This window comes from Tachypleus tridentatus, chromosome 13 (genome assembly GCF_004210375.1).
Source record: "Tachypleus tridentatus isolate NWPU-2018 chromosome 13, ASM421037v1, whole genome shotgun sequence".
Lineage (NCBI taxonomy): Eukaryota > Metazoa > Arthropoda > Merostomata > Xiphosura > Limulidae > Tachypleus > Tachypleus tridentatus.
Window position 1 is genome coordinate 75,507,150 of NC_134837.1, and position 25,692 is coordinate 75,532,841.

The 25,692-nt window shown below is 32.0% G+C and overlaps 1 pseudogene across 1 annotated transcript in view; it reads left to right on the forward strand.

Annotated features, from left to right (window-relative positions):
• LOC143240682 (IQ motif and SEC7 domain-containing protein 1-like) overlaps positions 1-25,646 on the forward strand; it is a 72,124-nt pseudogene extending 46,478 nt beyond the window's left edge. Inside the window, exons 3-14 of the transcript XR_013021878.1 lie at positions 121-1,000; positions 2,413-3,069; positions 3,379-3,602; positions 3,940-4,021; positions 5,438-5,651; positions 8,530-8,669; positions 10,545-10,670; positions 12,273-12,373; positions 14,253-14,374; positions 15,245-15,455; positions 16,051-16,103; positions 22,637-25,646. The product of XR_013021878.1 is annotated as an IQ motif and SEC7 domain-containing protein 1-like (transcript). The remainder of the gene's footprint in view (positions 1-120; positions 1,001-2,412; positions 3,070-3,378; positions 3,603-3,939; positions 4,022-5,437; positions 5,652-8,529; positions 8,670-10,544; positions 10,671-12,272; positions 12,374-14,252; positions 14,375-15,244; positions 15,456-16,050; positions 16,104-22,636) is intronic.
• Positions 25,647-25,692: the final 46 nt, after the last annotated feature.

Here is a 25,692-nt window from a genome sequence, read left to right on the forward strand (position 1 = left end):
ACATAAAACCTTAGCAGTGTGTTATTTCTGCTGAATTCTTATCTATATTTTGATCTTTCATAATACTTGTGTGATCGCTTGATCTATAATAAGCAATGTGGCATGTTATTTATGACTTAGGTATGAATTGTCTCAAGATCTGTTGGACAAACAGGTCGAGATGCTTGAGAGAAAGTACGGTGGAGTCTGCGCACGTAGGGCAGCTTTAACCATACAAAGAGCCTTTCGAAAATACTGCATGGTGAAGAGATTTCAAGAGCTAGCCCATCCTAACAAGAGTGAAAAGCGTTTGTCGAGGCGGTTTCCCACTTACGATCTTGAAGGGAAGGACTGGATGGTGTATGCGGGATCGGCAACGTCTGGGAATCACATGCCATACACAGCTGGAGTTATCTATAATCCAGGCCAAGAGATGTTGAAGGAAGGTTTTCAAGGCAGTTATTCTACACCACAGAATGTGGATAAAGATGTCAAGTCAAATTTTGCTGCTCTTTTTCGTGAGTTAAGTGAAACTTTAGAAACTGAAAATGGTAGGCCTTTAAAACCAGTGAGGTCAATGAGCATGAGAGAGAAAAGAACGTGCTACTCAACCGATTCTGATCACTGTAGTGAGCCATCAGCCAACTGTGTATACACTAATGGTAATATTTCTTCCTATTCAACTGGTCAAGCTGTTACCGTTCAACGAAACAAAGATGTGCATGTAGTGCCATCTGGTGGTAGATTACGGACTCAAGATTCTCTAGAATCTGGTCTTCCAGACAGAGACAATACAGTAAATGACAAAGTTTACTGCACACCTTATGTAGGTGGTGTGAGATCTCCTCCTTCTATTCCTAGACATTTAACAAGTAATGGTGTCAAACATATCAATTCCTCCCATAGTGCTCATCTTGGACCCACAGTGTATCTGGTTCCTAGTCAAGTACCACCTCCAAGTGAAGAACATTATTGTCCTCCTGGAGAATCACTTTCTTCAGAGGATAGTGGAATTAGTTCTGTAAGTTGCTAATTATTTATCATATTAAATCATTGTGTTTCACAATTTGTTTCATATATTATTTGTATGTTTGTGTTTTATGAAATGTTTCTATTGTAATCAATTTATTCAACTCTATTTCCTTATTATTAACAACTGTGGGAGTAGACATTTGCATCACCGCCAATTTAATATTATTTTACCATTAATTAGGTAAGATATTAAGCTTGTTTTAACTTATAAATGAGAATGTTTTTATTTCAGAAGAAATTTATCTCAAAGGACAATAAAGTCTTATTTGTTCCATAAACCAACTGGCAAATTACGATTTGTATGGGTGTGTTCTACAATAATTCTTGAGAAAATTTTGAGGGAAAACTATTCAGTTAACTTCTGAACTTTGATATAATATCAGTCAGTTATGAGTTCTTGTGGTCTACTGATTTTTATGTGCTGTCTTTGATCATATAGCAGTAAGGCTGTGATAACAGCTGTAAGGAAAGGAAGCTGCCTGCAAGATCAGAACTAAAAGTCAACCTAGTAATGAACATAGATAATTTAATATGTTCATGCATTATTAATTAGTCCCAATAATTTTGCACAAATTTGGATATTTAAGTTGATCTTAAATCCTGTAATAACCTGAGAGTGCAAAATAATACTCATTGTATTGACCAATTACAGATTGTTTTTCTTTCCATTAATAATTAGACTCTAACATTTAGTCATCACTTTATAATCCTGGCTCACCACAAGTGTCTTCCCTGTACTCTAGCTTGTCACATTACTGAATGTCCAGATACATTTGTCTGCACATGTGCAACAGATGTTTGTTCAAGGTTGTTTCTAATTCTTTTAGCTAATCATCTGCAAGCTGTTCAGTTATAGGATTGATTTTTAAACCTAAAAGTAATGTGATATGTTAATTTTATTCCTTTCCATGAGTTATATTCAAGATTTCCATTTAATCGAGCCAATAACAGACAAATAAAAAATAATAAACATAGGTATAACTTTAACACAGACTGTTAACGAAAGTAACATTAAAGAAAGATTAATGTTTGTCTTACTTATGAGAATTAGCTTATCAATTCTTGTAAGTGTTCAAGTACACTTCATTAATTCATTGTAATGTTTTTTTTAGTATATTGTGCAGTGTTTGTTTCTTTAGTAGACTCCCTGATTTTTTTTAAGTTTTGAGTTCACACAACATATCTGTAATATGAATTTCAAATAATATTGTTTAAAGATTTGTACAAGTTTTGGTTATCACCCATTTTTGTGATTATTTTATATTTTTGACATGGCAGTTGTGAATTCAGTATGCAATTTTTTGTGGCAAAATACTGAAAGTTAATTATGAAACGGTTTTTTTTAGATTTCATCTTCTATTTTCATAGCAAATTCCAAAAAATAATTTTCTTAACTCTTAGAGTGGACTGTGTAAAGGATCAGCACCCGTTATGGACAATTTTCTTGGAAACCGAGAATCTCCTACAAGAAGAACGGTCAACGTTCCAGCAGGTTTGACAAAACGACATCAGGAAGGAATGCTTCAAAGAACTCCTATTAGGTCAAGTGATATTGGAAGGAAATGTGGTGTTGAGCAGAAAAAAATTCCTCCCCGGGTGCCTAAACGAACGTCTTCTATTCCAAATCGAGAGCTTAAAAGTCGAGGTGATGGAATTCATTCTCCTACCCACTCAGTCCAGTCTTCTACCTCAAGCTCTGGAACCAGTGAAGGCAGCATGGGATACGATGTAACCCAGCAGTACATACAAAACAGTCCACTTCCTGAAAATAGTGAAAGGGGGAAACTCCCCAGTAGAATGTGTAGTGTGGAAGCATCTCCTATTTGGAAGAGAAAATCTCTAGTCATGGCTGAACAAGCACCAACTGGTGCTCGATTAGAAGACAAACGATTAAGTAACATATCAGAAAATAGTGAAGATAGCTTAGAGAGTACTGGCTACTCTACGTCACCTCCAATATCAACGTCAGATATGTTACAATCATTCACAGGGGTAACTTGCTCAGATACTGTTAACAGGACAACTCATGATTTTTCCTTAAGTCCTCTTCTATACAAAGTAGGTTGTCATTTTACTTTCAAAGTGATGTTAAACATTTTGTAATTGATCCAGACACAATTATTTTGTATTCATAAACTTTTAAAAAGACTTGGTGTTTGTACTTTCTGCAGTGAGAGATTTTTGGTGTAAGACCTCCTCACTTTACTTGAATTGAATGAACTGTGACAACAGTTTTATTTTATAGAACCTGGTTTTAGTTTCCATTATAAACTTTCATAGGAGGATAATGGTCTTACTTTATTTATTACATTTATTTATTTGTTAACTGTTAGTAAACACACTGAAAACCATGTTTCTTTTATTAAGACACAAGTTTCTGAAATTCAAAGGAAGCGACAGTATAGAGTGGGTTTAAATCTTTTCAACAAGAAGCCTGAAAAGGGAATCTGTTACCTTATTCACTGTAGTTTCTTAGAGGCCAGTCCCAAAGCAGTTGCACGATTTTTAATTTCTCGGAAAGGTCTCAGTAAACAAAATATAGGAGAATACCTTGGTAATCTGCAGTGTCCATTCAACATGGCTGTTTTAGGGTAAGATGAAAGACACATTGTATTTTTTAATATTGTCATTATCATATTCAATCAGTCATTGATGATTTGATTTTAAAATTTTATTTTTGCTTCTAATGAAATTTGATTAGTTCTGACTGTAGTTAGTTTTTTACTTGTTCTATTATTTTCTCTTGAGCTGAAATAAGATGTGAATTTCATGCTACTTGACCTAAAACTAACCTTTAAGATTAGTGTTGCATTAATAAACACAAAAATTACATCTATTCAGTGACTTTCATATTTAACATGTTAACTTGATATCAGTAAATAGAACATGATTTTAATAAATTGTTAACAGTTATTGATATCTAAATAGGTGTTTTGTGGAGGAGATGGACTTAGCTGGAATGCAGGTTGATGTTGCACTCCGTAGATTTCAGACTTTTTTTCGCATGCCTGTAAGTACATTTTTTCTCTTGATTTCCTGTGTTGCACATTAGGATTTATTTTTTTTATTCAGACAGTATATCATTAAAACATTTACACAACAAACATTGACTTTTTTGTCCTAGTTAACAGTCTGTATGATCACCTATGTCTTCATTTTTAATTTCACTTTTTTTGTTTTACTATTGTTAAGTGGATTTGTATTTAAAAGTAAGATGTGTAAAACTGAAGCTTATTGTACTTGTAAAGCCACACAAATCTGTACTTACATATTTATGGAGGAAACCAAAATTTCATTATATCTATAAATGTTCACCTAAGTAAGTAAAGTAATGACTTTTCTAAACAAGCATACAAAAACAAACAAACCCTATTGGTTTAATTCTTTCACAGAACCCTCTTGTGTATGATCCCAATGAATCCTTTCTTGTACTGAAATAATAATAGTATTATTTTTGTAACTATGTTAGTTTAGGCCAAAGTAGGAATAATTTCTTTTTTTTTTCATTTTAACTAACTCAGTTTTTCTTGTTTTAATATCTTATGTAGCATTAAAACTTTCTATGTTATGACAGATAGCTAGGTTACATGCATATTGGTTCCTACTTTATAAAAGTTCAAATATTTGTATTGTATTTGTACTATTCACAGTTGCTAACATGCTGCCATTTTCAGGGAAGACCTTTTGTGATGATATGGGCTGGGATTTGAACTTGGGTCTTGTTAGATAGGATTGTGTGCTTGCCTGCTCAAGTGGGTCTTGTCCATTTAGGGCTTGAATAAGTTAATCAACTGAATGATTTCAGGGTGATATCCAGATTTTGTGCTATGTTGATGTGTTATCAGTTAAGTGGAAGTGAAACTTATTTTTCTTCTGTCCTGCTCATCTCTTTTTCTTATTTATTCATTTTACTGTATTGTCTTTTCTCCTATGATTGTCTTCTGTTGGTAAGTTTGATATTAGTCTTTTGCATTGACTGTGCTTTACAATCTGACTTTTGGCCTTTTGTTTGTTTTTCTTTCATGAGCATATTGGAGTTCATATTCATGAAGACGCAAGGAATATTATTGTTGGAATTTAAATTCTCTATTGAGTCTTTGTCATTTGGTGTGTTAATACACAATTATATTGTGTTGTAACTTTTAAATAATGTTAACTTTTTGAAAGAAAAAGTAATTAATTAATTAATATTTGGAATTAGGTGATTATATATAAGCATAATCATGACAATAATTGTTACCTAATTCCCACAAACTCACCATAAATATCTTGATTTTTACTTATTCAAAAGTAAATTTCTTTTATATGCACAAAAAATGTAAGCTACTAAATGTTACACACAATGATTTAGTTAATATTTTGGAGTTCTATAGCTTTTTTTGATATTTTCTCTCTCTTTTCATATAATCTTTTATTTTACACAAAGGGTGAAGCTCAGAAAATAGAAAGACTTGTAGAAGTGTTCAGCCACCACTACATTGAGTGTAATCACGAAATAGTTTCAAAGCTTCAGAATCCTGACACTGTTTTTGTCCTTGCATTTGCCATCATCATGCTGAACACAGACTTGCACACTCCGAACATGAAAGCAGAAAAAAGGATGAAACTGGATGACTTTATAAAGAACTTTACGCTGCGAGGTAAGAACATAAATGTGACTTTTTTTCTACGCTGCATCGAATAAAATAACTTAAAATGAGTAAACTGAATGTATAACTATTTACTCATCCTTAATATATTACGTGGCTTGTTTAATAAAATTGTGTGTAATAACTGGTAGACAAATCGAGCTATTGAATAAATGCGTTTAAACTGGATAAGACTTTAGCTTTACAATGTCTAGTTCTGATAAGCTTGTAACATTGACTCAATGGCTACTTACTGGGAATGTTTGTATGTTTTTGTGTATTCTTCCCTACCTTGTCTCTGTAAATTTTAACATTGTCATACCTACATCATCCTTGTTTCATTTTAAATTTTTGTAATACTCCCACTTCTTTATTTTTAACTAATAATATTAATGTTAATGAATGGCAGTTGCTGTGAAGTCAGCAATTTTAGCCTGGTTTGATGAGTTGTCTTTATGAACATCATGTGTTAAAGTTTGTTAACCCTTTCACAATGGTATAATATACACAAGTTCATCTATGTATTTGAACTATACCTTCCAAAACAGCACATATATCTTCACTAAATTTGGTAGACTTTTAGTAATGATTACAAATATTTAGTAAACAAAAAATCAGATTTTTTTAATGAAATGCTTCTGTTAAAGATTTGTTTATGAAAATAGTTTGTTTTGTTACTACTGAGTGTGAAGTTATTTCATGTTATGATTAAAAAAAAACTATTTGTCCCAAAAATCTTAAATATTATTTGCTTAATATCTAAAACCTTCTAAATACATTTTTAATGTTTTATTTTCAGTAAGACTTTATATTTTGTTATTTTCTATGCTATAACTATGTGGGGTCAGGACACTTGACCAACCTTGTAACATCATAAAAAATTAAGAAATAAATGTACATTATCCTTTTTCCATGCTAGAATGACTACATCTTAACATGAAAATACAAACGTTTAATCTAAGTAGCTTAAGTCTCATAACACTATATATTTACATATTTATTTTTATTATATTGACCTTCTAGTCATGCCTAGCTAACATTACATAGCTTGTATTGACACTGCACATTCATTCATGTTGCATATGTAATAATTTAAACTAACACTTAGTATTTTGCAATATACAGTCACCTTTCAATTATTATAAGTTGTGTGTTATAATAATGTAAGATTATTCTAATCTTAAGAAATAAATTATTACTATTTAGAAATAAATTATTAGTTATTTTTCTTAAAATTGAACAATAAATCGAGAAGTAAAGCAAAAATTATGTCTGCTATAACCTTCATACCTGGTTGTTGCTGAGCATAGGTTACTAAGCCTTTTAAAATTTCACATGCAAAGGATATCAAACAAAATTTGTTTTAGGTTTTGTGTATATAATTGAATAAACAAAAAATCAAATAACTACACTGACACCATAGAATTCCACTTTCATTTATTAAGCTTAATAACTAAGATTTATTTAGATTTTAAAAAATATGAAACTTTGAGCAGACTAAAGACACAACATGCCTTTTTGAAAACTTGGACTGAAAGAACACGATAGCCTTTTTCAAAGATTAAAAAGGCTGAGAAAACAACTCTGGGGACATTGTAAGCAGTTGATTGGTTGTTTACCTGTCATATACTGTAGTAAGAGTATACAAGGGACCATTTCAAAAAAATGGTAAGAGTTGAAAGAGACCACTGTGTTTAATTCAGTACATAAGCCACATCTCAGGGAAATAAAAATATATGGAGTTCCTACTTTATATTCTAGCTTGTCAATATTAGTAATTTGGAATTTCTAATTTGTACAAATTTATAGACTTAGTATTTTGACGTCACAGACACCTAATTTTAAACAGTGCTGCATTCAACATACTAAGTGATTTTCTGAAATCTATATTTAGGTGTGTGCTTTTATTATTTATCTTTAAATTAAGAACTTAACTTGTATGTAATATTGAAGTTTGAATTATAATTACAATTTGATTCCAAACTTATTGACATGAATTTATAAAATAGTAGCTCAATAAAATTTTGAATGCAAGTCAATAAATGCAAAGACATGGGCTTTGAACCCTTACCTGTTGTGAAAGGGTTAAAAACTAGACCGATTATGCACTCCTCAAGTTAAATGAAACATTTGGTTGTGTGAATTGTCACAACATCTTCAAGCATAGATGAGCTAATTGTTCTAATGCTATAATCAGCAAAATAGTTAATTGTTATACTACTCACCAGTTTTCTGCTTTAGTGATGGATATATTGAAAATCTTAATATCTTTTGGAAACCTCAAAACTAAGTTAGGTATTTATGAAAGACTTGTGTTGTTATCAAAGAGATCTGATACTATGATGAGCAGTACATATGTATTAGCGATTATAGTTTTCCATCTCATTCGTACAGACTAAGCTCTACTGGGTTTATTGATACTGAAATAATGTTGGAAACTGATAGATGAGTAGCTAAACAGATGTATGAATCGAACATTGATAAATAACTTCCAGTAAGAAATGAACTTTTAAATAAAGCATATAATGGTATCTGTTGACAAGTTCTGTGATATGATCACACTATAAGCTTTTGCAACATTTCCAAAATGTGTACATTTATCATTTGCACTTAGAATAGTATGAGAAGTATTATAGCAACAGTTCATGAGTTTTTGTCATTACAGTGGAAAATATTAGGCCAAGAATGTGAGATACTGTAACTGGCTGAAAGTTTCAAACATTGATTTTCTTATAAGAATCTGCAGTTGTTTATTTGCATGATGCATAACTAGTTCGTTGTTAGAGCTTTGGATGAAAATATAATCATCTAACAAAATAGTTTATTTACTTTGTTACTCTTATAACTTGTTACCCAGTTTATTTTAACCCAATAAAGTTAAATGTTTCAGGAGTGGATGATGGTAATGACCTTGATCGAGATATGCTGACAGGAATCTATGAAAGAATAAAGGCAAGTGAGTTCAAACCAGGGTCCGATCATGTGACACAGGTGATGAAAGTTCAACAGACCATAGTTGGCAAGAAACCAGTAAGTTTATTTTCTTTGCTTAGAAGATAGTGTTGTCAGGTTAATAACAAATAACCTACAGATAATTTTGTATTGTGGTTACATGCATTTTCACATTTTTATAAGAGAATAATACTAAATTTATTTAAAAATTTTTTTTTCATTTACAGTTTAAGATACAGACTGTCACTTGACATGATATTATGCATTTGATTTTGGAATTATCAACATTTCATGTTACTTTACATTGCTGGTTTCACAACAGTCAGAAAAAATATACCATGTACAGTATGGAGGGATACTGAACAAAACTATATATATATGGGTTTAGAAGATTGTAGAGATTATGCAAGCTCAATTTTCAAAGTCTATAATTGATTAAAGTATTTTTCACATGAACATATCCTTGCATTTGATCTAGTCAGAGTCCGACTCAAACTGACTTCATTATTTCAGTCATATCATTAGCACAGAAACTTTAACACATCTGATTTTTTGTGTATAACAAACTTATACTGTTTACTATTATATTATATTATTACTATGGATAATATTCAATGACTAATGTTTTCACCTAGTGCATTCTGTCATCTATCTGTGGAACAACTACATACTGTGAGCCAGTTGCAAAATGTTAATGTTAATAGCATTGTCTATTTGTAGTCCATTTCTTTCAAGAATCCAGAGGAAAGCTTATTTTATAATTTCTAGTACCAAGTAGATTTAAAGTAGTCATTCTAGCATGAAAAAAGCATAATTTATGTTTATTTCCTAATATTTTTATGTTTTACGAGGTTGGTTAAGTGATAAACCTTACATAATTAGAGTATAGGAAATAAAATATAAAGTTTTACTGAAAACAAATGTTTGAAATGTATTTAGGAGGTTTTAGAGGTTATGCAAATATTTGAGATTTTTGGAATGAAGAATAGTTGTTTTTTTTAATTATAACAAGAAATCATTTTGTACTCAGACTAGTAATGACAGAGGCTATTTTCACAAACAAATCTTTAGTAAAAATATTTCATTAAAAAATTTGATTTTTGTGTACAAAATACTTGTAATCTTTACTAAATGTCTACCAAATTTTGTAAAGATACACATGCTGCATCAATAGAATAGTGCAAATATTTAAATGTGTAGACAAACTCTTGTATATATTATACCAAACTCACAGCAAAAGGGTTAAATGAGGCAGTTTGTTACTATTATGAAATTGAATAATCAAAGTAGAAATGGCCTTATTTTTAGTAATTATGTTTACAATTAAATTGTCATCATTCTCAGCTTTGTATTCTGGCAATTACTTTAGTTGTAATATTTATATTCTGTATATTGTAACATAAAGTTACAAATGTATAATACAAGCTAAAGTATTTGGCCCCAGTGATGGAAAAAGTTCGAACTAATCTAACAATTTAAATCATTTCGTGGACTTTAGTTAGGTTAATTGTGTTACACTCTTGGTTTCACTCAGAACCAAATCTCTGAGCTACTTATACCATTCACTGTGAAAGATAATTGTTTATAATTCCAGTCACATTAAAAGCCACTCAACAATAACATCTGGCAACTCAACATTTTTTTATTTTTTAAGATATGATGCAAACATAAACAATAGTGTGATTAATTCTTAACAATTTATTGTAAATATTCTTCTTGAAAAATTTATCATCAGTATTATTCATGTCTGTTCTCCCACCATTTCAAAAGTCAAGGCTGGTAGTATTGCAAGCAAAATTGAATTTCTATGCCAATTTTGTGTTTAAAAAAAAAGTATTGTGGTACTGTAGTATAGATAGTGGTATTTAAGTCTGTATGGGAGCTTTGATTACAGAGCAAATTATCTCATTACCATTACACTAACCCACAAAATCTCATCTTTGTCTTTTATAGAATCTTGCACTGCCACACAGACGTCTTGTGTGTTATTGCCGACTATATGAAATTTATGATATCAATAAGAAAGAACGACCAGGAGTACATCAGCGAGAAGTTTTTCTTTTCAATGATATGATTATGGTAAGTCACTCAAACTATCAAGAAAAGAATTATGGAGATTTTGTACATTTAGACAGTATTTTGTAAATGTTAGAATGTAAGTAGTTTTTAGATGTTGGAGGGAAGTGAGTGGACATTGTTTTATATTTAAAGTTTGTCAGATGAATTAAAGTATGGCATTTTTAGCTTATTAGGTGGTGTAGGTTTAACCTAAATCTCCTAGCTAACTGATCCTGTGAGATACTACCAAGATTAAACTGAAAATCTTGTTACATGCTAAGTTTAACACTATTTGTAGCAAGAAGTAGTACTTTTAAACTAGTCTCAAGAAAGAAAAAAATACACAATAAGTAAGCCTAATGTGAAATCATCTGTTTTGTTAAGGAATATATTTTGTATGCCAAGTGTGTGTGCGTGTGTGTGTGTGTGTGTTACTTTTGATGTGTCAAGTAAATATATATACAGGGATGGACTGAAAAAGTGGCCCCACTTGAAAATGCTATTAATTTGTGTTATCTAATGTTATCTATTAAAACATGATCTCAAATCCTAATTTTAACACTGGCTTTCATAACTATCTGAACTTCTCATGATCTTAGTTACATATTCCCATATGAAGTACCCCTGCTATAGTTTCCTGAATCCTTTTATTCCAATTAGCCTACAAAATGATCAGACAAGTTTCTCTGCAATAATCAAATGTAAAAATGAAATTAAGAATAACACAAACCAGTTTCACAAGTTAATATTTAGTCAGCATTCCCTTGGATTTCTGTACTCCCTCACATTGACATGGCATGCTTTCAATGAGTTTGTGCAGGTATTCCCGAGTGATTGACTGCCATCCTTTGAATGTTTCAAAACTTTCATCTTCTGTCTTTGGATTGTGATTTTGTTAATCAGTTTAATTCAGACCATAAACTTTCATTCAGATAGATATAAGGTGATTGACCTGGCCCATTATTTCTAAGATATCTTTTAATGACTCCATTATTGCATAAAATCTTGTAGCTAATTGGAATTAGATCTAAGAAACTGCAGCAGATGCACAACACTTCTTATGAGAAAATGTAACTTAAAATCATGAAAAGTTCAGGTATTTATGAAAGCAAGTGTTAAAATTAGGATTTGAGATCATATTTGAAGAGATCTTATCAAGTGCTTTCTAAAGACAGTTTTACATATTTTTTCTATTATATAATAAAAGATAAAACAAATTAACATCATTTTCAGAGAGGGAGTACCTTTTTTTGTCCACCCCATTGTCCACTCATTCTGACCATTCAAAGCATAAATGATTAGGTTGAATATTTTCCTTTTAATTTGCACTTTAAGAAATTTTAGACTTTGTTGATAGTAAAATAAAATCATGCTAACTACTTTTAAAACTATAAATTTTTCATATTTTTGTTTTTATTATGAGACTTAAGTAAAATATTTTTTCCACTTATAAAGCATACTTGTATATTTACAAAACGAGTTTCTTATATTTGTGGTAATATTGTTTTGTTTTACTTCAAAGGTATTTACAAAAAATAACAAATTTTACCATAAAGAGAAAACATTTAATGGCAATAATAAAATTTTAAAACATTTATTTTATTGTTTCAATACTTTATTCAGGCCACCAAAATATTCAATAAGAAGAAAAACAGCATTACATATACATTTCGTCAGTCCTTTTCCTCTTTGTGGCATGAATGTAACTCTATTTGAAGCCCCATGTAAGTACATTGAATGGTGTGTTCCTCTTCAAGCTCTTATTGTATGATGTTAATTTTTCTTTCCTTTTTTTTTTTTTTTGAACGTTTTTTGTTATCTTGGAGCATAAAATATATTTTTCATATAACCATAGTTGTAATGAAACTTTAGAAATTTTAGACCATTGTTTAATGATGCACTTTGAAGTTCATGTATATATTAATGATGTAGTTGTAAAGAAGGTTGTTAAATAGGGGTCTGATCTTGAGACTCCTTTCATGATACTACAATATTTTTATGCTTGTGATATTTATGTCAGTATATCACTCTGTTGTTCAGTAGAACATATTAAGTAATTTCTAATAGAATGATTTTTTTAAATTTCCTTTCAGTATATTGTTAGAATAAAAAGCTTTGAAAAGGTTCTGCTAATCTGATGAATGTTATTGCTATTGGCAGTGAAATAATTATATGAATACCAAGCTCTCCAGTGGCTCGGTGATAAAGGTTGCAGGCTTAAGAATGGGTTCTGATGCTTTTAGTTAGCGGAGAACAATTAGCCAAATGTGTAGAATCGTGCTTAGAATCAAATAAAACAAATCCGAACATCTGAATTTTTGTCTCAAAATCATTTCTGTTTCGACTGAAATAGTTGTCCTCAACATTGTTGCTACTGCAGTAGTTGCATGTTGTGGGAACTGGTGGTTATATCTGTCTAGTTAATTTGTTCGTATATTACTATAATTTGTTGTAAAGAATTGAAAGTCAACTTTGGAAACATAACCACTGACTCCTTCATGTGTAATATCTTCTAATATGTCTGTATTTACCCATTCGTATACAAAATAGCAATGTTTTAACGAAGATCCCTTCATTTTTGCCAAAGCTTATAATAGCCAATATCCTTACTTTATCACCCTGAATATTAGTTACTTTAACTAAGTGTGCTAACTTATGGCATGTAAGTGACAGTACTACTGAATTAACAATTTTTTCAGTTTGCAAATTTACAAGCAAAGAAGAAAACTTTTCAAATATGGAAGTAAATGTGGAAATGTCTTGTTGGTTACACTAGAATTGTTATTGTTTTCAATTACTACTTGTGAATAATGCTTATAAAAGCAGATACTGTTTGTAACCTGTTGTTTTGGTTTTTGAGTTATGTAATGGAAAAAAAAAGGAAAAACAGAAATTCAGATATTTTGTTCTTGTATTTACAGACAATCTTGGAACATATGAATCAGTTGTTTCATAGATATTGTTATAAAAAGGAACACTGTATAGTATATTAAAGTTCTGATGACCTATCAAAGAAATAGTTAAAATGCCATTTCAATGAACAAACAATCCTTACTTACGTGGTGCTACTGCCTGCTTGATAAATTTAACAAGGTGAACAGCACTGTCTCCATTGTAAACTATTGCCATGGTTAGTAGCTTGTAATGATTGGCTTAGTCTAGTTATTTGTTAACAGCTGGTTTTCTATAACTAATTACTAATTAGTTTATATCCTATGTTTAAGCTGCTAACTTTCTATTGTCTTCAGGGAATTTCTGAGAAGGACTGTTTGTGGTGGTAGGTGTTGGGAAGCAACCCTATTTCCATGTTAATAAGTTTCTAATGATTAATGTGACTGTAGCTATTAACTGTGACAATGGTTGATATTTGGTTGATACAGCTATACTACAGTAGTTTCTTCTGTGAATGTGTGACAAAATTGAAGCCTGTTACATTTGATTAAAAATATATTTTTGCAGAAAAGTGTTATGAGACAGATTCAAATACCATTTTGTAATTGTATATGGCATTATAAGATGAAATATTTTCTTAATTTAAAAAAAACAAACAAAAATGGTGCATGAAATTAAGTACTTTTAAAATTATTATTTTTTAATTTGCAGACTATCAATATGGTATTAGGCTTAGTCAAAGAATGGATGACAAAGTACTAATTACTTTCAATGCCAGGAATGAACACGATCGTTCAAAGTTTGTGGAAGATTTAAAAGAATCCATTCTAGAGGTAAGTATTTCCTGTAACTCTTCTCTTTAAGGGAAAACACGTTGTTCAGAAAAGAATGAATGTCAGTTTTGACTAATTGTATTCTAAAGATGGCTTGTATGGGTATTAGCACTTTAATTAAAATAAAGTACAGAACAACGTTTCGACCTTCTTAGGTCATCTTCAGGTTGACAACCTAATGAAGTTAGGTTAGTAAGTTAATAAGTTAGCACTTATTTTAACTTAAGTGCTAACACTCATACCAGCCGTCTTGAGAATACATTTTTACTTGAAGTGGGTTTTTCGTCATCACGAATTTAACTGCTTCATCCAAACACACACAAGCTATAAATGATCTCATGGTTGAAATATATATATATATATATACTAAAATATGTTATAGTGCTGATTTGGACATGGTTCATGAATTTGGAACGGACAAAGGCTTTGGGTTGTATGAACAAGAAACAAATGCTGGAAATCGGTGGTGTAATCAGGATTGGGAATTAGGGGAGAAACTTACCAAAGAACTTCAAAGAATCGGATCACCAGTTGATATTATGTAAACGTGCAAAGGACTATTGAAGTTTTTGATGAAAAGAAGTTTGACAATTCATTAAAATAACTAAGTGCTTTTTTTTAAATGTTGCCAGTTAAATATTGCATTTTATTGAGTGTCAACAACAAATAGAAAATAATGTAAATTGTGGGTTTTATTTCTTTACAGCAGTAATAGAGCAACAGTTTCCAGTTCTTTTTCGCATTTTCATTAAAGAATTTTCCCAAGATTGTGTACTTTGTTCCAACTTTTGTTTCCAAATGAAATTTATGGAAGTCTATTTAAAATATTGATTCTTACTTGAAAAAACCTAATGAAATTTTTCTTTACAGATGGATGAGATGGAAAACATGAGGATTGAAGCAGAGTTGGAGAAACAGAAGACCGTGAGAAATCGTGGAGGGGATAACAGAGACTCTGGAGTAGCTGATATGGAAATTGTTCCAACGTCAAGCAAGGAAGTTCGACAAGCAACCAGTGGTCATTCTTCAAACCTGAAACGTTCCGCTTTGTCCAACTCTCTATTGGACTTGCATGAACAGCGTAAGTCTTCTTGCAAATTGATTTCTTAAAGGATTAACATAATCAATGTGTATTATATTTTCATTTAGAGCTTGAAGCAAACAGTTTTAGTCACTGATTCTTCTTAATATATTCTATTAGAACTTTTTAGTGATTCTCCAGTTAAAATATTAATATACATTTAGCAAAATTCTTTTTTTTCATTAAACTCATTTTAACAAAGTTCTGTTAGAGAATTATTTTTTGCAAGTAAAATTTTAAATGTAGTACATTTCTTAAGCTTCAAGAGTTGAGATAATCATAAGTAAAAAGGGAGGGTCAAATGTAGGGTATAGTGATACAAATGTTATTTTCTGGCTTGCATATATTCTTAAATTACTGGTTATTTTTTATCTTTTTAAAGCTTTAGTAATATTGTTTTGTTATACATGTCATTTAGTTTTTCAAAGCAAGTATATTTATTTTGTTAGGATTGGAAGTGTGTGAATAAATTGGGTGTTAATTATTAAATGTATCTTATAAGAAGGGGAGATGACATTTTAAGATGTTTTGCATTTTTAAATTAGTTTGTTAAAAACCATGGTGACTATAATGCTAATGTTTTTTGCATTTCTAGAGATAAACAAACCAGTACGGCGAGGAAGTGCAGGCTCCCTTGACAGTGGAATGGTTAGTAATACCTCAGTAGAATAGTTTCATTTTTTAGAAAGTTACATTTTTATTACTTGTTTGTGATTGTATTGATTACATTACATATTAAAGCTCAAAAAATTATGCACAAATAAATATTATTGAATATCTTAATATTTATTGCTTTGTAGAAAATGTTTTATAAATTGTCACAGTGTCCAATTTTCAAAAATAACATTTTGAGCAACAACACTTTGTATAGGTATACAAAAGGTTGAATGCATTGTGCTAAAACTATTTTAGAGCCTCGCCTCATTAGTACGGTGTTTGTTGTTACTTCCTGTCATGCTGGCTGATTATCGTGTGAAATGATAATAGGGTTGAAGAGTAAGTTCACATTTTACAGCTGTTGTATACAAAGCACACCATCCATCTTCTTGGATGTACAAGACAGTTTAGTGTAAGTTATTTTTTAGTTGATTTAATATTCATTGATTATTTAAATATCACAACAAGTATATTAAAAGTTGATTATTTTAAAAGCGATAATTGTAATAAATTTTCTTACATAATGGGGTAAGATTTGTGTATGTAGTTCAAAAGTTTTAATATTGTTCACATGTTCTTTCTTGAAACCTATAAAACGTGAAGTTAGCCAAGACGTAAATAATTACCTTAAAGGATGATATCGTGAAGTGAGTTTCAGAGTTCAACACAGATATAGGGAATAAATTGCATTATCAAAGGGTTTTTCTGAAGCAGGCGATTACTGCGATACAGTATCACGCTTAACACACAATACCAAACTTTCCCATTTAGTGCTGCCTTATATTTGCAAATTTTTATAACACATGTCATGAGCCTTCCGTACACCTCCCTTTATTAGAATCGAAGTTTCCAACATGTTTTGCCTATAAATCATCGTAAGTCATCTTTCTGTCAATAGGAGAGTGTTACTGTCACGTGATTCAAGTGACACCTTCTATGATTTACCGTCAAATCACCTCTTCTCGTTTGGCAGTGCGTCAGTTCAGACATGTTTCTTTTGTTCAAATTCTGCCACATAGTAGTTTAGTTACTCAAATATTTATTTTCATTTGAAATCATTTATTTACTGGTGTTTTGTTGCTAAATCGTTTGTTTGCTTGTTCTATGTTAAACACTAATTTTGAAGTTCATAATACCACTTGAGTATCATTAGTCTGATGCCATATTTTAGGTCAGATATCAGTAGCTCATCAAGAGATTTATCTGCACTTATTCACGGGGAGATTGAGCATTATATGGGTCAACCTTTGTCTCCTTCTTTTGCTCCTTTTTCTCTCGAGTTCCCCCCCCACCATATTTCTGAGGATTCTGTTTGGCCCTCATCAACTTTTTCAGGTTTTAATTCACAGGTATGTGATGGTTTATCTATTGCTTTTGTTTCTTTTGACCCAAATCCTCCCTTTTACATGTTTCTACTTCCTAACCTTATTTAGTGTTTCTCCTGTGCCCTGATGTTTGAGTTCATGCTTGAGCATCTTGCCTCCCAGATGAGTGACAGCATTAGTATACCTCATCTTCAATGGTTTTGGATAAGTTCGCTCTACCTTATCACAGGGCTGATTGTCCTTATCTGAATCGGCGATTGTTGGGTTTAGATCTGCCTGTTTCGGGTGGGTGGGTTCTGAATCTCCCATTCATCTTCTAGGTGTCCAGTCTTCCCATCTTTACATTACTGTGACGATGCTGTTGCAGTACCTTTCTTTGATCCATCTCCTGTTCAAGGTTCTTCTCAGGAATCCTTTTGAATTTTTCTGGGAATGTCCTCTCCTTCCTCGCTTTCTTGTTGGTCCCCCATCTTCTTTAGTTCAGGACATGCAAATGTGGTTTCTTCGTTTGCTTAAAACATCTGGATAAGGATGCCATAATGTCATAATGTCACAGACCTGGTTCCTCATCTACAAAACCTTTGCATGGTCCCTTTTATGCAACGTTACATGTCTGACACGATATTGGAGTTGAGGGTCATTTTGGTCCAACAACAGTCTACCCCTTCTCATCTGGAGCTCATTTGTTTCAGTTGGAACCAGGTGCGTCACTGATTCTTATTTCTCTTTCCTTCCTAGTGCTTCCTTGTTTCTTTTTGTAGTGCTACTGTTTGTTGTTTTTCTCTGTGATGCACAATAGATCAACAATGGTTCCAGTGACTACCTGGTAGGTTTGGGTTCAGTTGGAGCTCATCTGGTGGTCCTTGTTCATCAATGGAACCCTTTTGTCTCTAATATTTAAGTTTATAGGATATTTTTAGAAAATTTCATTAATCTTGTTTTCTTACTCCTCCATTACCCAGCATGCCTGTTTCTTTTCCTCCTCCTCAGAGACCCTTGTTGTGCCACTGTCTTTCTGAGGTGGTGCAGGACCTTCTTGCACAACAGACCATTGAACCTGTTCCATGTGGTTTGGGAGGGAGTTTATTCCAGCCTGTTTGTGGTTTCTAAGAAGACTTGGGACTGGAGGCAGGTTATTGGCCTCTCCCCTCTCGATCATTATGTTCACATCCCTCATTTTACCACAAAATCTTACCTTACTCGGGTGTTGAAGATGTGATTCCTTCATCCTATTCAGTATATTGCTCATCTGGATGTCTTCCTCAACACTCATCTCAGTCAACTTTGTTCTATAAAATGGGCACTACAGAACATCCTGTATGTTCCTTCCTTTCAATCTCTTTTGAGGATTGGTCTTTGGTGACCCTTCTTGTACTCTTCAGTTGAGCTTGTATACCATTCAGTTGGTCCTTCACAAACAATGATATCTTGCTCAGGATTCTTTGGATTCTTACATTATGGACAAGTTAAACTGGTGTTGGAGAAGGCTCATTATTTGAGTGGCTTCCCGCTTCCTCCGCTGTGGCCAAGTTTACATCTTTTCGCAAGTGGATCCTTTCAGGATTGTGGTCTGTGGAGGAAAGTTCTCTTTATATTAATATCGTCAAACTTTTTCCTGTTTGTTAAGCCTTGAATAATTTTATTTATGTCTCTAGGGATTGGTTGGTCATAATTCACTTTGACAATTAAACTGCAGTCTCTCATATCAATCATCAAAGGGACACCCAATCGAGATTTTTTTTTTTTACCTTGGATTTCCTCTTCTGGGCCCATGATCATCACATTCGTTTTTTAACATGTTGCATACCAGATGCTTTCAACCTTATAGTGTATCATTTTATCTGATGTAGTCCTTTTATCCTCTTGTTTATGGTAACTATGCTCCCTCAATCACCAGTTGTATTTATATTTGGTCCCCTGTTCACTATCCCTGAGCTTTGGCTATAGATACTTTCAGCTAGGATTTGTCAAATAAGTTTCTTTATGTTTATTGTCCTGTATGATTACTTCATCAGGTAGGTCTCCCTCATCCATACCTAGACATCTATGCCCCATTCATGCCTTTCATTGGTACATTGTCAACATGACTTTCTTCAGGGTTTCCCATCTATTTATTTCAGAGTACCCCTCTTTGTCTTGGGATCTTTATTCCTTTCCCCATACCAAATAGGCTCGTTGTTTAATCCATTTGTCTTCATCTTTGTCTCTTTCCAAACATACCTTATTCTGTGCTACCTCGTCTTTTTTTTTGAGTTGGTCTTTAGGAAATTCTACAGTTGGGTATGTGGAGCACCCTTCAGATGTTCATATTCCGTTATCTCCATAACATCCTGATTTCTGTATTCTTGAAGTATTACCCTTCTACCTGTGGCTGTACTTCAGACTTTGGTATGGCTGTGACACTATGTAAGTCTTCATTAATGATTTTTTTCTTGCAGAGGCCCCTGCTTCAATTTCACTTGGATCTAGCTCTGTGGCAAGCATTGTCTGGCTAGGTATTCTTTCCTTTCCACAAATCCACACTGTATACCATGTTGATGTGCACACACTATCTATGGCTCTGCATGGTTGCCTTTGAGATGGACATTTCACAAGATCATTTGTAAGTGAATAATCTTGCAATAATTTGCTTCATAAATATTCCTGTTTTGGACTGTATCACCATGGACTGCATGGGTAAAGCAGAAGGGGATAGCTACCCATTCCTGCTATGCCTTTATTGAATGAATCATTTTGGTCTGTTTTTCAAAATAGTGCAATGGATGATTATGAAATCCTATCTCAGGTGTAACAGTTCCTCTGTACTCTCTAATACATTTTCACCCCTTTTCTTCTAGTGGTGTATGGGAGTCATTACAAGTTCCAAGCTGCTGGGGTGTTAAACCATGGAGACATCCTTTTGAATGGATTTCATATAGATGGCTGTAACCATCCAGTTGAGAGTAAGGTGGGAATGTTTTCCTGGTGTAGAAGGCATACCATTTTCTGCATTAAATGACACGCACAAAAGATCAAGATGTCTCTGTGCAATTCACCCCTTCGATTAGGTTCCTTCATCCTACACCTGCCTAGATGATTATGAAATCCTATCTCAGGTGTAACAGTTCCTCTGTACTCTCTAATACATTTTCACCCCTTTTCTTCTAGTGGTGTATGGGAGTCATTACACCTGCCTGCAGGGCAGGTTTTGGATATTGAGTGAAACAATAAACACAAGCCCTCACAGAAGTTTGGGTTTGTCTATCTTCTCTCTCTGTCATAGGTCACAGAAGATATACATGGAGTATTTCCTTTTCTGTTTGGGGCATTCCCTTGTTTTTGTATGACAGCGATATCATTGTCCCTTGAATATTTTAGAGCAATCTCACTGTTGTGGGAGTTTATTGCATGTGATGGCCTTTTTCAGATACAGATCAACACTGAATTCCTGGCTCAATGCTACTCCTGTGTCATGCCCTAGAATAGTCATTTCTCATGTGCACAAATTTTGGGCTTGTATGGATGTCAGTACCCAGCGAGGAGATCTAGGATATAGTTGACATACTTAAGTACAGTCAGCTGCACCCTAGCCTTTCTACATTATGAGATGCAGCCTTCTCTACCCATTTTCCTTCTGTGGGCTTGAGTTAATTATTTATCTCATTGAAGATTACTTTCCTGATTTACCCTCTTCTCCTTGGATGTGCTCCTATTCTGCCATGTTTTTTTTCATAATTATCCATGGCAAGGAGATACCTAGTCCAGAAGTTGTGCAGTGCACCCCTCCTTAGATCATTTTATCCATTTTTCTCACATATAGAGGTATCTTTTGGATGATTTAGAGTGGATACATCTGATCTTCTTGCACACTAGTCCCTCCTCCTTTACAGTATAAGATTCTAGCTAACCTTGTGAGGGGAGAGAAGTGCCAAATCAGAAATTATAATTTTCCTGAACTGAAAATGTTATCTGATGATAGGTACTTCATCTCATACTTTCCACCCTCCTTCTTACAATCTTCCAGTGATAACATCTTCTGCCAAAACTTCAAAGTGATGGTTTCATAGTGGCACAGAGAGGGATTCACATGCATCACGTGATAAGTGCTATCCTATTTGTGGAGAGATGATGCATGATGATTTGCAAGAGAAACACATACAGGAATTCAAAAAGTTCTTCCTTGAATTCTCCCTTACTACTGCTTCCACTAGCTCTGAAAGCAGTCTATTCCAAAGAAAGGTGAATTGTAGTATGTGTAGTTAACAAAACTAAAAAGGCTTACATGAATTCATTGTTCCTAGTATTAAAATTGAAATTATCTGAATGAACAACGTGCGACCACACACACCAAAAACTTTCTTATACATCAAATTCATACTTCAGTGTTTAAGCCCATAGTAACTGGTGTTGTGGAGTCACCTTGTGATAAAACTTAAGTAAACTCCTTGTTTGAAATAACATATTAACCAAGTAATTAACGTTTCCTATATCACCATTCTATGTATTGTAGCCTGTATAATGCTTCAATATACATCCAGGTTTGAAAGAGTATCTCAAGTGTAAGTTTGAATGTAATGCAACAAGTTTGTGTGTTTCTTGTACCTTGTTTACTGCTAAGGCAATAATCTTAATATAGAAACAATGCACTTCAGTTGCTTAGGGATATTAAAACTGTCACTTGATGTTGTTTCTAACACTCATTTGGAGTCATTTTTTGCAAATTTAGGACTTTTTGTGCTTATGATCTTATAAGTATGATGCATTAAGAGTGTAGTTAACTTTGCCTTCGTTAATACTGGTATAAATTTATTTTTCTTATCATAAATTTTACATTTACTGCTGTTAACGTTAACTTGAGTATTTAATCATTGTAACAAAGAAAATTGGTATTGCTGATCGTTCTTTCTCCTGTAAAGTTGATTCCATGTTATTTACTGTTGAGATATTAAAAAAAACTAAAATGCATATTCAGAACCATAAAAACTGTTTAGCATTTGTGTTTAATAGTTTTATAAAAGAAATCTTTCTAACAGATTGAGGGCACAGCTCAAGCAATTTAACTTTGATATGCTTTACTAAAGTTTTAAGATCTTGAATATAAAATGTCTTTCTTACAGCATATATATTTTATAGATGTGAATGTTTTTTGTAAGGGTATTGATCTATTAATATGTTTTTGAAACTTGGCTAAAACATGTTTTTTATGTGTATGTATTTCAGTCAATATCATTCCAGTCTTCGGCAGCTAGCACAGTAAGTAGAGACTCTTTGCCTCAGACTGGTTCAGTTACTGGAGTAACCAGAACAATAGTGGAAAGTGGTGCTACCCCAGGATCCTCTGCAGGCAAATCTTCAAACACTCCTGGATTTTTGGGTGGCTTGTTTAGTAAAAAGGGAAAAACTTCGAGTAGATCAAATGTGCGACGAAATGTTGAAAGCACAACTATGTGATAAAGAAGTGTTGTAGGAATTACTTAAAGCCAATGCTTTACCAAAGTGATTAGGAAAGAGCAGCTATTGATGATAGGTAGTTCTTGATTTAATTGAAGGTCTTGGATCAAATACGTTGTATCGACTGATTGATTTAAGAAACATAATGTTATCATCAGCTGCTGTTGTGAACTGAAGAATAAGCTGTCTAAAATTGCTTTGTGCCAAAGGTTAAAAAGTTAGGGCGAAGGATTTTGTACTAGTTACAACGTGCAAGTACCTAATACTCGTTTGTGTCATGTCATTATTTTTTGTTGGTTTAAAAAACAACAGATTCCTTTCAAATTTAAAATTATTAAAATAAAAGTTTCTGTATATAAACATTTACAAATACTGGAAATTAGGGGTAATTTTAATGCCACAAATTTAGTAAAGCTGCAAAAATTAGTTCAAAAACATTAGTTGAATAAATGAAACATTATTCTTATCTGTAAGTGTTATAAAGTTTGCTAATATTTATTTTTCCATCCTGAATTGGGAAGTTGCACTAATATATATGTGATCAACAGCCTATTTGAAGTTCAGAATTTACATTGGTTTTGTTTTTAATAGAAATTCAGGTCTAATTTGTTAAGAGTTTTGCTACATTATTTAAAATTTTGTACCTTAAATAATCAATTTTTTTTAATATTTTGGCTTGTTCTTTAGTATTACATTTTATGTAGCAAAAAATTAATTTCAACATTTCTTGATCTCAAAAATATGTATGTTTTAGTTTCAGAAACATTTTCAAAACCAAATTTTAAGATTAACGTATCTAATAAAAGATGTTCAAGAAACCTAAAGGCACATCCACTTAACTAAATGTTAAGCCTGCAAATGTGATTTTGATATTTGAATACAAATTGTACTGGATATATTTAAGGCTTTTGAAGCAAATTATATTAATTCAGAAATGTGCTCCACTGATTTTTGTTTTGTTTTGTTTTGATTTCTATTTACTTCTTTTTGTAACTTTTTTCTTTGTATTGCTTTTATGTATAATATAAATTTCTTATTGTTTAAACTAAAATATTATATTAAATTCTTAAGATGTTTTAAAATTAATATTAAAGTAAATTATTTTGAATATTTGATAGCAACAGTTAAACCAATAAAATTCAACACATTTAGTGAAGAGTGACATACAAAGTGGAAATGATGTTGTTTGGTAGAACTGAGCTAAGAAACTGTTTGTTTTTTGTTTTTTTTATGAATTTGTTAGCTTACAGGTAAAATGGAATTTTTTGTACATTTGTTACTTATGACAATGTAGAAATGCTAGAAAATAACAGAATTCCTTTAAAATTTTTGCTCGAACCATTGAAAATAATTCCAAAAGAGTATGTCTTTTAAGATGATAGACTTGTTTGGATAAGAAATTGTCTTTGGTAAAAAATGATTGAGTTGACAATTATGCAAAAATCTACCCCGCTTATCAAGAAGGTGGGAGTGGAAGACTGCTTCACAGTTTATTCATAATGTATCTGCACAGATTCAAACATTGAATGTTGGATTTGACCAGAAGATGTAGATGTAACTATTTCCTTTTGTAATAATTAACGTGACCAGCAATAATAACAATATACAAGTGTATAATTCTTGAAATATATTTTGTGTGAAGAAACCATGTAGTATATTTATTCTGTGACACAGTTAAGTAGATACATTTATCTTGTGATATAACTGTTTGCAAAAAATAAAAAATATCCAGTGGTTTAAAAAAATACATACTTTTAATTCTTTAAGGTTCAGTTTCTTATTGTTTACTCAAGGTTTTACATAGATTAGATAAGTTGTGATTTGTGAATATAGAAACTTTTTTTTTCTAATGGGTCATGTTATGCATTATAACAATTTAATAGGAGTTTTCATTGAAGTTTTGACTTTTTAGTGAGGTTTCATTTTGAGCTGGTTAAAGTAATATTTCAACCTGTGTACTATTACCAGTTTTATACATGATTCGGACACATGCAACCAATTTTGTCTGTTGATAAATATTTTGATATAATTTTGTTTATGTACTTAATAGTTCAAATTGTAATCAAAATGTTTGTCTCCCTTACTTAATACATTCCTTTTGACTATAACCCATATCTAAAGGTGAATGTTTAGAATGCATCTTTCTAGCAATATTCATAGCTTAATCAAACAGTTGATGTTAAATTAATATGTTAAGAACTTCTTTATACACACTGACAAAGTGCCTTGTTTTAAAAGTAAGAAAATATTAGCTTAGACAACTCCAGTGAAATTAGTTTGAGTAATGAAAGTATTGTAAATGTTTAAAAAAAATCTGAAAAACAAGTTTATTTTAGAATCAATCGGCCAAAAGATACAATAATACCACTTATATTTGTTTTTGTTTTACATCTAAACAAAGAAGACAAAATCTCTTTTTTTAAATAAAAAAGTCGATGACATATCTGAATAAATTATTACATGAAGTGTATTCTGCTATATAAAAAATTTTGTGTGTGTGTGTGTTTGTAGAAAATGGTACATTGTGTATAAATATGAAATTTTCCTGAACTTCCAACTCGTACATGTGTTTTATCATGATTTTCCTTTCCCTTTAGGTGTTTTAGGTTTGAGGTTTATGTGAAATTGCTGCGAGTCAGTTAATATTCTGTCTGTATAACTTACCTTTTTATTGCACTCATTTCCAGATTTGCTTCCTTAACTCATTGCACTTTGTAAAGTTATATTGTTGCTGTTATTAACTATTATGCAAAATAAAGTGAAGTACATAAATAAAGAAGTTCTGTTTTTTAAGTTATTTTGAACAGAATAAAATTATTGCCAAA